The sequence below is a fragment of the Pteropus alecto genome, unplaced genomic scaffold (genome assembly GCF_000325575.1).
Source record: "Pteropus alecto unplaced genomic scaffold, ASM32557v1 scaffold50, whole genome shotgun sequence".
NCBI classification, from domain to species: Eukaryota; Metazoa; Chordata; class Mammalia; order Chiroptera; family Pteropodidae; genus Pteropus; species Pteropus alecto.
The window spans coordinates 3,493,642-3,505,688 of record NW_006431918.1 but is presented as its reverse complement, the minus strand read 5'-3'; the positions used below and the strand labels follow the sequence as shown (position 1 = coordinate 3,505,688).

Here is a 12,047-nt window from a genome sequence, read left to right as displayed (position 1 = left end):
GATTTTTCCTTGCTGCTGCTCCTTGTTTCTGTCACAACTTTGATTTGGTCACCAGAGGGATGAACATAACCTCTATCATCTACGCTATTTTTTTTCCCTCCATCTGCTCTGGATTAGATGCTGCAGTAATATCCTGATATGGTCTAGTTTAACCCTGTGCACATTTCTATCAAACATGCATCATTCGCATTGTTGGTATACTCATTTATCTTCCTAACAATCCTGAAACTCCTTGCTGTTAGTGTCTCATTAACATTTCTATCCCCAGTACCTAGCATGGAGCCTGATTTATTGACAAAAGTTTGTTGAATGAATACCTAACTTATTTTAGCTTTTCATGTTGAAGATGTCTGGTACCATTTAGATCTAGTCCTTGTACTTAGGTAAGCATTGTGACTGATGACTGAAATCCACTCCTAGTCAGCCCTTCACTCACCTACATGCCGCATGTACTACTTGGGACTACTTGGCCCACTATCTCTTTTCTAGCTGTCACCATGAGTTCTTCCCTTTGTGTTCCCTCACGCCCTCTCCCCAGTGTGTTTGGCATCATGCAACCATTCCTTCTCACAACTCTTTCTTCTTGGATCTTATGACATTATCTTGGTTCTCTTCCAGCTCCTGCCGATTGCTTCTTTTCCAGACAACTTCAGCTCACCTCATCTTCTTACTCCCTTTTTTGGTCTCAGACACCAGCCCAAAGGTCCTGCTTGCTTCTCTCTCAGCTTTCAAGGAGGCATTTTGCTTTTCCCTTTTATCTAGGTAGATACAACTCTGTTTTATATTTTTAATATTTACTACTGGACTTATCACTCTATCAAGTTTATTTATATTTGATTCATTCCTTACAATTGATGTAGCAGAATGGGATAAGCAGCAGCATTTTCTTCCATTCCATTTCATCTTTTATCAGCATTTTGTTCTTCGTGTATAGCTTTGCCTGAGTCATCAGTATTGGGCTAATGGACTGGAACGGCCCAAGTTGAATGGTAATTACTTACTCTGTTGCTGATAACCCAGATGAGAATAGGACTTATTAGATCTGTAATAATGGAAATCTGTGTTTAATGCAGATCTTTTAAGCAGTTTGAAACGATCTAAAATTCATCTCTCTTTGCCATATGTTAAAATGTCACATTATGGTTTTAAAATTCAGGATGAGAACTGAAGTTTCAGAAGAAGCCTGCCCGTGGAAAAGTTCTCAAATCTGTCCTTTCTAAAATCAGAAGCATTCATTCGTCTCAAATCAAGCTTCCTCAGAGAAGTGAGCCCTGTCTGAGCAGTCCCTTAGAGTGGAGTGGCACCAGGAAGAAGAGAGCCTTGGTTCACAAGGACCTAGGATAGACAGGATGGAGAGGAAGCAGGTGTGGAGGGCCTGGGTGGTACCTGTAGGCCTTCCCAGAAGCTTAAGGCTGTATCCAAGAATGTATCCAAGTCATGAGTTCTTTTGCCTCAGTTGTCAAGGTGGGCCCTAGAACTGAATGCTTATACTTGTGTATCATTAGCCCATCCCTTGGTTCAGCCATGGAGGACTTCAGTTTTTCCACAAATACTGAGTTCTTTCTCTTTTTCATGTGAAGAATAAAGATAAATCTGACTCAAGAAACTTCTGTGAAAAAGTGCTTAGTAATTACGGTCCATCCTCTTCATTTTGCAGACCTGAAAACCAGCTCAGTGAAGATAAATAGCTCAGCTGAGGCCATGTCATTACCGCTTTAATAGAGGCTGGAGGCAGAATCTAGCTCCTACTCAGGGCTCCCACCATCACTTTTAGAAGTATGTTCTTTGTGGCCACAACAGAGCCTCAAAGTGGCTAGCCCAGCAGCTGTGTTTCCAGGTTATTTCCACTAACCTGTGTCCTTCTTGACCGGGAAATAGCCCTAAACAATTTAACTTCTTCTATTAGAATAGAGTTTTGTCTGGAGACTTATTAATAGAGGCTATAACCTCACCATATTTCATAAATGAAGGAGGGTCATGAAGGAGCTCTTATTTTCAATAGAGACCTTAGAGCGAGACATGATTTTGCAGACTCATCCAGTTTATTATGTGCTTCTCTTCTCTTTGGTTCAGTGAGTCTCATGCATCTTTGCAAATGGTAGATATCCTGAGTGGTGTCATTATGGTGTCGAAGGACTTTACTGGTGAGATGCGTCAAGCATGTATCTCTTCTGGTTTTGAAAACTCTTCACGGAATTCACAGACAAAGACAGATTGATGCTGATTCACTGGTGAGGGATTGGTTTGCATCCCATGATTATAACTTATTATGTACTTCAGCAAATCAATAGATTTGCTATAACTTGCAAGGTACTCTCATGGATAGAAGGAAGAAAAAATATGATTCTTTGAACTCAAGGTGCTTATGCTATATTTACTTGTGTACTGCTTTTTAAAAAAGATCCCTGAGCTTTGGTACTTTTTGTTGATAAATTTCTTTAAGTTCAGTAAACTTGCATAGTGCTTCACAAGTGGACTTTTAGCGAGCCCTACTTTGGAAGAAAATGGTCACATTTTGTACTTACCCTAATGGCTGGAGAAATAATTGTCTTATGTGGTATGTTAGCGTCAACTTAAAAGTTGCTTATAGGTATTTGCCATATGTTTTAGCAATACAATGTACACCGTTAGGGACATTTAAGATCTTTTTTGCTAAGTTCTCAGTTTATATCGGGTATTTGTTGATGTTCTTTAAATTGATGAGTTTTTTCTAGCCGGAATCTGTGTAAATAGCCCTGAAATTTCTTAAAACCAATCTTGGAAAGAAGAAAAGCTTTAGATGCCATGGATGCTTAGTTGAAGTTTATGTTGCCTGTATAATACCTTATTCACTTATGGATAAGTACATCTACAGCTGAGGTAGATGACTTTTTTAAGAACTAGAGGAAATCTGGGTCAGCCATTGAGAAAACAGAAATAAAGAGACAAAGTAACTTCTCCAGCATCACTTAGGACCAGCTTCAGAACATGGGTTTCCTCACCTCTAGGCCTGCTTTCTTTTTACCACTTCACCCATTTCTTTTATTCCAGAAACATAAATAAATATTTTATATCTCATCACTTCCTAATGAGTACATCTATTGCCGAGACTGGCAAACTTTGTGATTCTACTAGAGCAAGCAATCTTATTTGCAAAGAGGCTGACTAATTATCCATGACATTTTAAATGTCTGCATTGTCCTTGAGCTAAGAGTGTGAAAATCAGAAGGCTCAGGGGTGTATACACTTCCTGATAGATTTCACTTAGTTTAACACACTCTGACAGTAAAAACGAAATGAATCTTAGCTTTTCAACAACAATAACATTCCAAACAGGAAAGTAATTAAAAAAAAAAAAAAAACCCATGTTAACTATAACATTGTTAATTCTGTATCACAGAAGTTACCACAGAGTTATAAGTATCATGATGAAGATATAATAGACATGTTTTATCTGAGAAAAATGAAAAAAGCATATATTCACTTTACATAGCCATTGGTGACAATAATGGTCATTTTAGTAACTCAACTTTTGTTTCTTCAGTTGAAATTCGAAGTGACTCAGGTAGATGAGATGGCTATGATGTTGAAGGATTGATTTTATCAAGGATTGGAACTAAACTGAGATGTTTTACTGGATAAAGAAGCAGGGAAGATAAATTATAAATTATAATTATCATTTATAATTATAATGCATGCTGCATCTGTGCTGTCTGATTTGAGAATGGAATGGCACCAGTATCTGGACCTTTGCTCAGAACTGCTGCCCAATGAAGAGATTCTGTCATTAAGTCTTTTGTTTCATGGTAATTCTGTTGTTTTCTGTTTTTACTAGAGGGGCATGACTCTCGGAACTTATATCTGGTTGCAAGTTTCCAGATGTCCTTTTGATTCAGGGGCATTAGAAAGTTAAAACGCCCTCTTCATCTCAAGCTCCCCTTTGGTGGTACCTTTCACTTTGATAACCATGGCGAGTCCGTGCCTTGTGCTTTGTCACGGCTGCCCCACTGGTCAGCGGTATCTTTTAATAATTGAAAATTATTATTATTTTATTATTATTTTTGCCTCTATAGTATTTTATTTTAATAAAATTAGTATTGCCTCTATAGCGATGTTGTGATAAGATAGGATTGTCATCTATTTTTAAAAATATAGGAAAATTTTCAAAGTTGAACCAATCAACTTTTTGCAGGAGCTGCACATATTTGCATTTGTATGCTGAATAGACACCAATGATGTAAGACAAGGGATTCACCTTCTCTCTCTGATTGTGAGACTCTGGGCTCTGGGAGTTGGTCTTCATCTTTCTGCTACAGGGTGGAACTGAGTGATCTCTATGGTTACTTTCGGCTCTAACAGTCTATCATTTATAATTATAATGCATGCTGCATCTGTGCATTTCAGTCATTCTGAAAAGAAAGAAGGTTTTGTCTTGGCATGATTTCGTCTTGAAATGACACATGTATTTTTGTTGCCTGGATGCTTCCTGCCTCGTGCTGGCTTGGTTCTGTCTTGCTTTCTTCTGTATTGATATTCTTGGTTTCTAATCCAGGGCCGAATATGCCACCAGCTGATAGGGCATATTAATTAGGAGTATGCTTTGGAGTTAAACATACCTGAGTTCAAGTTTTAGTTGTAAATCTCAGATGAGCTAGTTTTCTCATATGTGAAATAGAGATGATGCATGGTGATCCCAGGCCTGGATCTGTATGGGATATAAATGGCCCATCTTAGGCTTTATTTGAGACCCAAGCCTATCCAGTTTATTCCTGTGTTTTCTGTGCTTTTTTTCCTCCTTATTATCAACATGTCTTTAAAACATAAAATAATACACTCCATGATCCAATTTGTTATCTCACCTGTTTTTAACATTTCTTTAAATTCTTACCTTATGCTATAGACTATCATGTTAAGAAGAACTCTCAATTCCATAGTTTATATTAAACCTTAACTCCATATTAGCTTAGCTCTTGAGGCCTGCTTGTTCCTCTGGATTTGGCACTATGTTGGCCCCTTCAGTCCCGGCCATGAGTGTGTCAGTTTAGGCCTAGGATGTAGGAGATGACAGAGACACGGTAGTTAGGCTAAGAATTGGAATGCGTGAGACCTAACAGCAGACAGACCTGCAGCATGTATTATAGGGCCAAATGTGAGTAATGGGTCAGGAAGTGGGAGGTTTAGAAAATAGTCGTGATACTTCCCTGGAATCTGCTGTTGAGAGACAGGGAAGGATCCTACAATCCTACAAAACGAAGTCAGAGCAGTGCTCGAGAATCTATTGAAGCCTCAGTTAATGGCAGACCAAAGGTCTGGGAACTCGAAGTAGTGGCAGTCAAGGCAGAAATGGTTTAACATATAGAAGTTCAGACTGAGTAAAACCACAACACTGATGAGCAGAGAGCAGGAGGCAAGCCGATCCATGGCAAGAATGTTTGTCCCCAGACTTTTTCTTTTCTTTTAAAAAATTCTTCAGTGCAAGCCCAGGCCTAGATATAGAGGTCTTGTGTTCTTTCTGCTAAACGAGAGGAAGAAGGTGTGTCATTAGAGGAGGCAAAGCTGAAGCTGGCGCTGTCGGAATTGGTGACGTTATTGCTGGCGGTGGTACTGGTGTTATTGGTGGTAGTGGTGGTGTTGGCGGTGGAGTTTCTGTTCCCTCACTGCTCTTCTACATTGTCAGCCTCTGAAATAATTCTCCAGCTCTAAGTATCTCCCCTTTCCCAAACCTCTTTCCATTGTAACAGAAGATCCCTCTTCTCTTTCTAGGCTGGGATTAAATGACTTTGTTTAACATTGGATTCTCGGTTGCTTTTTAAATTTTAAAAAATTTTAAAAAATACTTCCCTGATCAGTTCTTTGTGAAACTGGCAAGAAATCTTTAAAAATGAAGACGTATTTAAAACAATATTAAGGATCCCTTAATTTTGTCTGGTGCTTAAGCTTACTATGTCCATTTTCCCATGTTTTCACCTGATGTACTAAATAACCTTGGCAGGCAGTTAGAGCAGGCATGACCCAAATTTGATGGATACAGAGATCTAGATTCAAAAAAGTTGGGTGATGTGTCAAAGGACAAACAGCTCTAGGTCATATAACTTATAATTGTACGCAACCAAGATTCTTACCTAAGTCTTCCCACTCCAAATCCAGTGCTTGAACTGAACAGAAAATAGCCATATTTTATCACCCAGCCTGTGAAAGAAGAGAAAGCAAGAGTGAGTGAGAGGAAAGACAGTAAATGATGCTGAATAAAACATGAGAATAAATAGTTTGCATACATCGCCTTATGATTTTTATTGTAGGGCTAAAACCTGGTTCTTAACTGTTCTTTCTTTGTGCCTTCTGCTTTTTGCAAATATTCCCAACATTTACCATGAAATCATCTATCTGAAAGCTAAAGGGCTACTGCTGTCTTCTGCAGACCCCTGCTGCTCTCTCATCTCTGGAGATTGGCTGTGCCCTTAGTGAATAGGAATCTCCCTGTGGACAGTTGGTGATTGAGGGACAGCTGGCTGCAAGGGGCAGTTCATTAGTGTGCATCACCACTGGAGCCTGGCAGTCATTAGGATTTACTCTAAATTACTGAGTCCCGGGAATCTCATTTAGTTTTTGCTCAGCAGCTGGAAGACGCTACCAGCTGTGGATCTAGGGTTCCCCCTGAAGACTTTACCTAAGTGTGGGGGGAAAATAGGTCAAGTGATCTGATGAATAGGTGGGGGTAGCACAGAAAAGCTTGTTTCTACCTCAGAATACTCTGGAGATGCTATTGGGGAATTTAGAGCTGTGGGCACAGTTTAGCCCCTGATGCCTCTGATGGACCAAGGAACAGTCAAGCGTATCTTTGGGAGTCATTAGGAAGAGGGATGTGAACAGAGAAGGGAGAGAAATAACCAAAGAGAAAGTGAAGGAGAAGAGAATTGTACGTGGTACTTTATGACCTGCAAGATCTGGCCCTTGCTTGCCTTTTCTGCTTCAGCAGCTGACCATTCACTTAATCCTTTGGATCTTTGAGCCCTGTGTTCTCTCCATCTCAGATGTCTTCCTTTCTTCCCCAGTTTTCCACCTGTGGAAACCTACTCATCTTTCAAGGCTGAGCCTAACATGTGGACCAAGTACTTTCAGGTGGATCATCTCCTCTCAATTCTTACAGGAGCTCTATAAGATAGATATTATTTCCATTCATTTTTTTTCAGATAAAGAAATTGAAGCTCAGAGAGATAATGTGATTGCTCAAAGGCACAGTGCTAGTGGGGCGTGGAGCCCTCCAGCCACGGCTCTTTCCATATTGTACTGTGCCTAGTATCTTACTGGTGCTCCCCTCCCTCATAATATATTCCTGTACTGGCCCTGACACAATGGCAAAGTGGCAACGTCTGACTTCTGTGCCCCTGGCCCTTCGTCATGTAGTCCTTTTCCTGTCCTATAGCTACCTGTTTACTGATCGTTGATCTTGTAAATTCATGACCTCACATTCATTCTCATCCTCTTATGTATGCTCTGCCTCTCAGAGCTTTGTTCTAAGACAGTAAATATTATTGTTTCTGCAGGCCATACAGTCTCTGTCACAGCTATTCTGCCGTTGGAGAGTGAAAGCAGCCATAGGCAATAAATAACTGAGTGTGTCTGAGTGTTCCAGTAAAACTTTATTTAATGACACTCAAATTTGAATTTCATATAATTTACATGTGTCACAAAATATTTTTCTTCTGGTTAAAAACTCTAAAAACTACTCTTTGCTCACGTTATACAAAACCAAGTTGCAGTCTTTGGCTGGTGGGCCGTGGTTTGGCAACCTTGGTTCTAGAACTAATTGGGTCGTAATCATTTACCTTTTGGTAAAATTGTCACTGTGCTGGTTCTCTTGGAAGCCATGATAATTTAAGCCTTTAACTGCAGGTGAAAGGCTGTGTCACCTCCTAAAAGGCTTTTGGACAGCTGTTGCTGTGATGGTGGTGGGGTGGGGGAGGCGATGCCAGGGGAATAGCTGCTCCTGTGTAAAATAAGGTCAGTCCTGTGGTGCTCCTATTGTCTCTTCAGTAAAAATGTTAGATTTAAATCCTGTGTGTCATTTATCTTTGTGCTCTGTATAGAGAAAAAGGTCTTGCTTTGGTTTTTGTTAAAATACCAGGCTTAGATTTTTTTTGTGTGAGCTGTCATCAGCCATTCTGATTGTTGATCTTGTAAATTCATGCTTTTTCATGCTGGCAGAGGGATTGCTTTTGTTTCTGAAAAATTTCATGAAGTGTTCCTTTCAATAGGGGCTTACATTAAATTCCAGCTTTAGCTGTATTTTCCATGTCAACTAGATTTTAAAGACATGGGCAACTGCCATTGTACTACAGAGGACTGCTTCGGAATCCTCCTTTAACATGAGAACTTCAGCAAAGGGTACAGTTTGGCTGCTAGATGTCTCCTTTTGGCTATGAAGACCACAGACCACACAGCTGAGCCCGCGTTTGGTCTCCAGATGATTCGCAGTGACCATGCATTGCCTGAAGTTTGGCCAATGATCTCTGGAGTGTCTCAGAGGGTTTGCTTTTTACCAACTCTTGGGTGCATCCTGGAGTAAAACCTTTCATAAAATCTTATGTCTGCTTGTGGAATTTGGAAAGAAGCATAGGCAAGGCAGTAGAGACTTGATAAGAAGTTTGATTCTCACTAGTACCCAAGCCATCTTCCACCCCTACACCCTGCCCGGTGTTGTATGTCAAGCAGCAGACTAGCAGTGCTGTACCTGGGATACTAGGTAGGTGCTTGACTTACACATTCACCCCGCAAAATGACCATTCCACAGCCCATTTGTTTAGTAGATTTCTACTTTGATTATACTAAGTATTACTAGTAAGTAGTAGTCGCTTGCTATTATTTTTTTAAAATTAAGTTTAGAAGATCCTTCAAGTGTATTAGATACACATCAGATTACCTACCAGGATGGAGCTTATACTCCGGCTGTTTCTCTTCAGAGGCAGTAATATAGTAGTTCTATTGTACTAAAGAAATAGAACTATCAATTATTCAATCCTTTGAAACGATTATACATATAGACCGCAAACACATGGAATTTAATTTAAATGAATGAGTTAGTACTCTGGAACTTTGAAAATTATGTTCTGGAAGGTAAATCTTTTCAATTTGCTTTATAAGCTTTCAATATTCTAAATTCTCTTTTCAGACAATTAGGGAATATTGATATGTTTAGAATTTCTCACAAGATTAACATACTTTAAAATGGTTTAAGACTCACAAGAAGTTGCAAACATAGTATAGAGTTCCAATGTGCTTTTCAACTAGCTTTTCCCAGTGATCACGTCTTATGTATCATAGTACATTGTCAAAGCCAGGAAATTGGTATGATACCTTAACTCAAATATAGGCCTTATTTGGGTTTCGCCAGTTATTGCATGTACTTTTTTTTTGCTGTGTAGTTTTATGATATTTTATTATTCGTTTAGATTTGGGTAACCACTACAATCAGCATACAGAACTGTTCCATCACTGCTGAGAAACTCCCTTAAGTTATTTTTTAGTAGTCACTTTACCTTTAGTAGTCACAAGATTTTGTTCAGACTATTTTTTTGAGATGAGACACTAGCAGTAAGGCACAGGGGTGTATTTCGGTAAAGTATTTAGTTTTCAGTTGATTCCCACAGTGGTGCATTTCAAGTGAATGAGAAAAAAGAATGGAGAACCATATTCAGGTTTTGAGTGCTCCTATGTTTACATCTGCTATCCGTTTCCAGCTAAACGTTTGTGTAAGCTGTGAGGTAAGGGTTGAGGTATGTTTGTCCCATATATATCAAGTTGTTCCAGCACCATTTGTTGAAAAGACTGTCCTTTTCTTATTGAATGACCTCATCACCTTTGTCAAAATTCAATTCCGTACTCTCTATTCTGTTTCACTCATTTATAAAACTGTCCTATAACAACACCACACTGCCTTGTTTCTATAATGTTAGAGTAAGTCTTGAGATCAGGTAGTGAATTCCTCCAACTTATATTTCAGAATCTTTTTGGCTGTTTTAATTTTATTTATTTTTCCAATTTTATTGAGATGTAATTGACATAACATTGTATTGGTTTAAGGTTTACAACACAAAGATTTGATATATGTATATATAGCAAAATGATTACCACAGTAAGTTTACTTAACATCTATTACCTTACATAGTTATAATTTTTTTCTTGTGATGAGAACTTTTAAGATCTACTCTTTTAGCAACTTTCAAATATACAATACAGTGTTGTAAACTATGGTCACCATGCTGTACGTGACATCTCCAGAAATTACTTATCTTACAAATGGAAGTTTATACCTTTTGACCACCTTCGCTCATTTCCCCAAACCCCTTACCCCTGCTTCTGACAACCCCCAATCTGTTCTCTGTTTCTATGAGTACTTTTTTTTTTTAAGATCCACAAATGAGATCATATAGTATTTGTTTTTATCTGACTGATTTAACTTAGCATAATGCCCTCAAGGTCCATCCATGTTTCAAATGGCAGGATTTCCTTCTTTATGGCTGAGTAATATTCCGTTGCATATACATACCATATCTTCTTTGTCCATTTATCTATTGATAAACACAAATTATTTCCACATCTTAGCTATTGTAGATAATGCTGCATGGGGGTACAGATATCTCTTTGAGATAGTGATTTTACTTCCTTTGGATATGACCTCAGAAGTAGAATTGATAGATCACATGGTAACTCTAATTTTATTTTTTTTGAGAAATTTCCATACTGTTTTCCATAGTGCTGAACTAACTTACATTCCTATCAGCAATGCACCAGGGTTCCCTTTCCTCCATAACCCTCATCAGCACTTGTTATTTCTTGTCTTTTTGATGATAATCATTCTAACAGGTGCAAAGTGATATCTCATTGTGGTTTTCATTTTTATTTCTCTGGGGATTAGTGATGTTGAGCACTTTTTCACGTACCCGTTGGCTGTCTGTATCTCTTCTTTGGAAAAATGTCTATTCAGGTCCTCTGCCCATTTTAAAAAATTGAACTTTTTTTTCCTGGCTATTGAATAGTATGAGTTTTTTTCCTAAAAATTCAAAAAAAAATACTTTTATTTTAAAAAACCTTTGGGGTGACATTAGTTAATAAGATTATATAAGTTCTAAGTGTACAATTCCGTCAACTGTATGGTTTTTGTGTGGTTTTTGTCTCCTGACTGGACCCAGACTGCTACACAGGAATTTCTTCAAGTACTATATGAGTTGAGACTTTTGTGACCTGTGGATTTTGTCCCTATTTTCAAGCAAGGTAGGAGACATTGCTATGTATTCAATTGGTATTTTTTCTCCTCTCCTCACTTACCCTGCTCCCCGTGTGTTTTAACCTGGGATTGAACTTAAGTGAGGGAGGGAAAGACCAGAGTGTGGTGAGTGATATTTTTGCAAGAACTGAAGTTCAGCGAACAATGAGCCAGGAATGCAGTTTCTTAGATCATGGAACTGATCAGCTCCAGCTTGACCCTCCAGTGTTTCACAGTCATTCGCAGAGACATGTAGAGTTTCTTGAGATACAATAAGAACAGGATATACTAAGATCCTACTATTTTTGCCGCTTAGAATAAAGGTACTATGACCTTAAGATGTTATAGATGATGTATCCAGGCTAATAAAATAATTCAATAACAGCAACAATTTTATTTTTAGATTTGAATTTAATTCTCACAGAAAAGGGGAAAAACTGTATTTCTTAAAGATAAGCTATGAATAGAAATAATCCCGCCCTCTTTTTACTCCATCTAGTCAAAGAAAAAAGCCCTCAAAGTCAACCTACCAAGGAGTCGATGAAACAAAATCCCATCAAAATTCCAACAATTTTCTTCCCTGCAGTTAAGACCTTTGGCATGAATTTAAATTTAGCTTCCCTGGGAATTTTGTAAAAATATATTTCTTCATTGTTTTTGTAAGCCCTATGAGGCAGAGATATAACTTCCCCAAACAAAACAGCAGGAAAAGTAACTAACCATCCTCTGGATAATGCAAGTGAATAGAAATTGTCAGAATTATTGCAGAAGTGCTAAAAGCCTTACTCTAATATTTTATACACTG

General features: G+C 38.4%; 1 protein-coding gene across 2 annotated transcripts in view; it reads left to right on the top strand.

Moving 5' to 3' along the window:
* The window catches only part of MSRA (methionine sulfoxide reductase A), a 327,699-nt gene that overhangs the window by 108,460 nt on the left and 207,192 nt on the right, over nt 1-12,047 (top strand). The gene's annotated exons all lie outside the window — the stretch shown is intronic.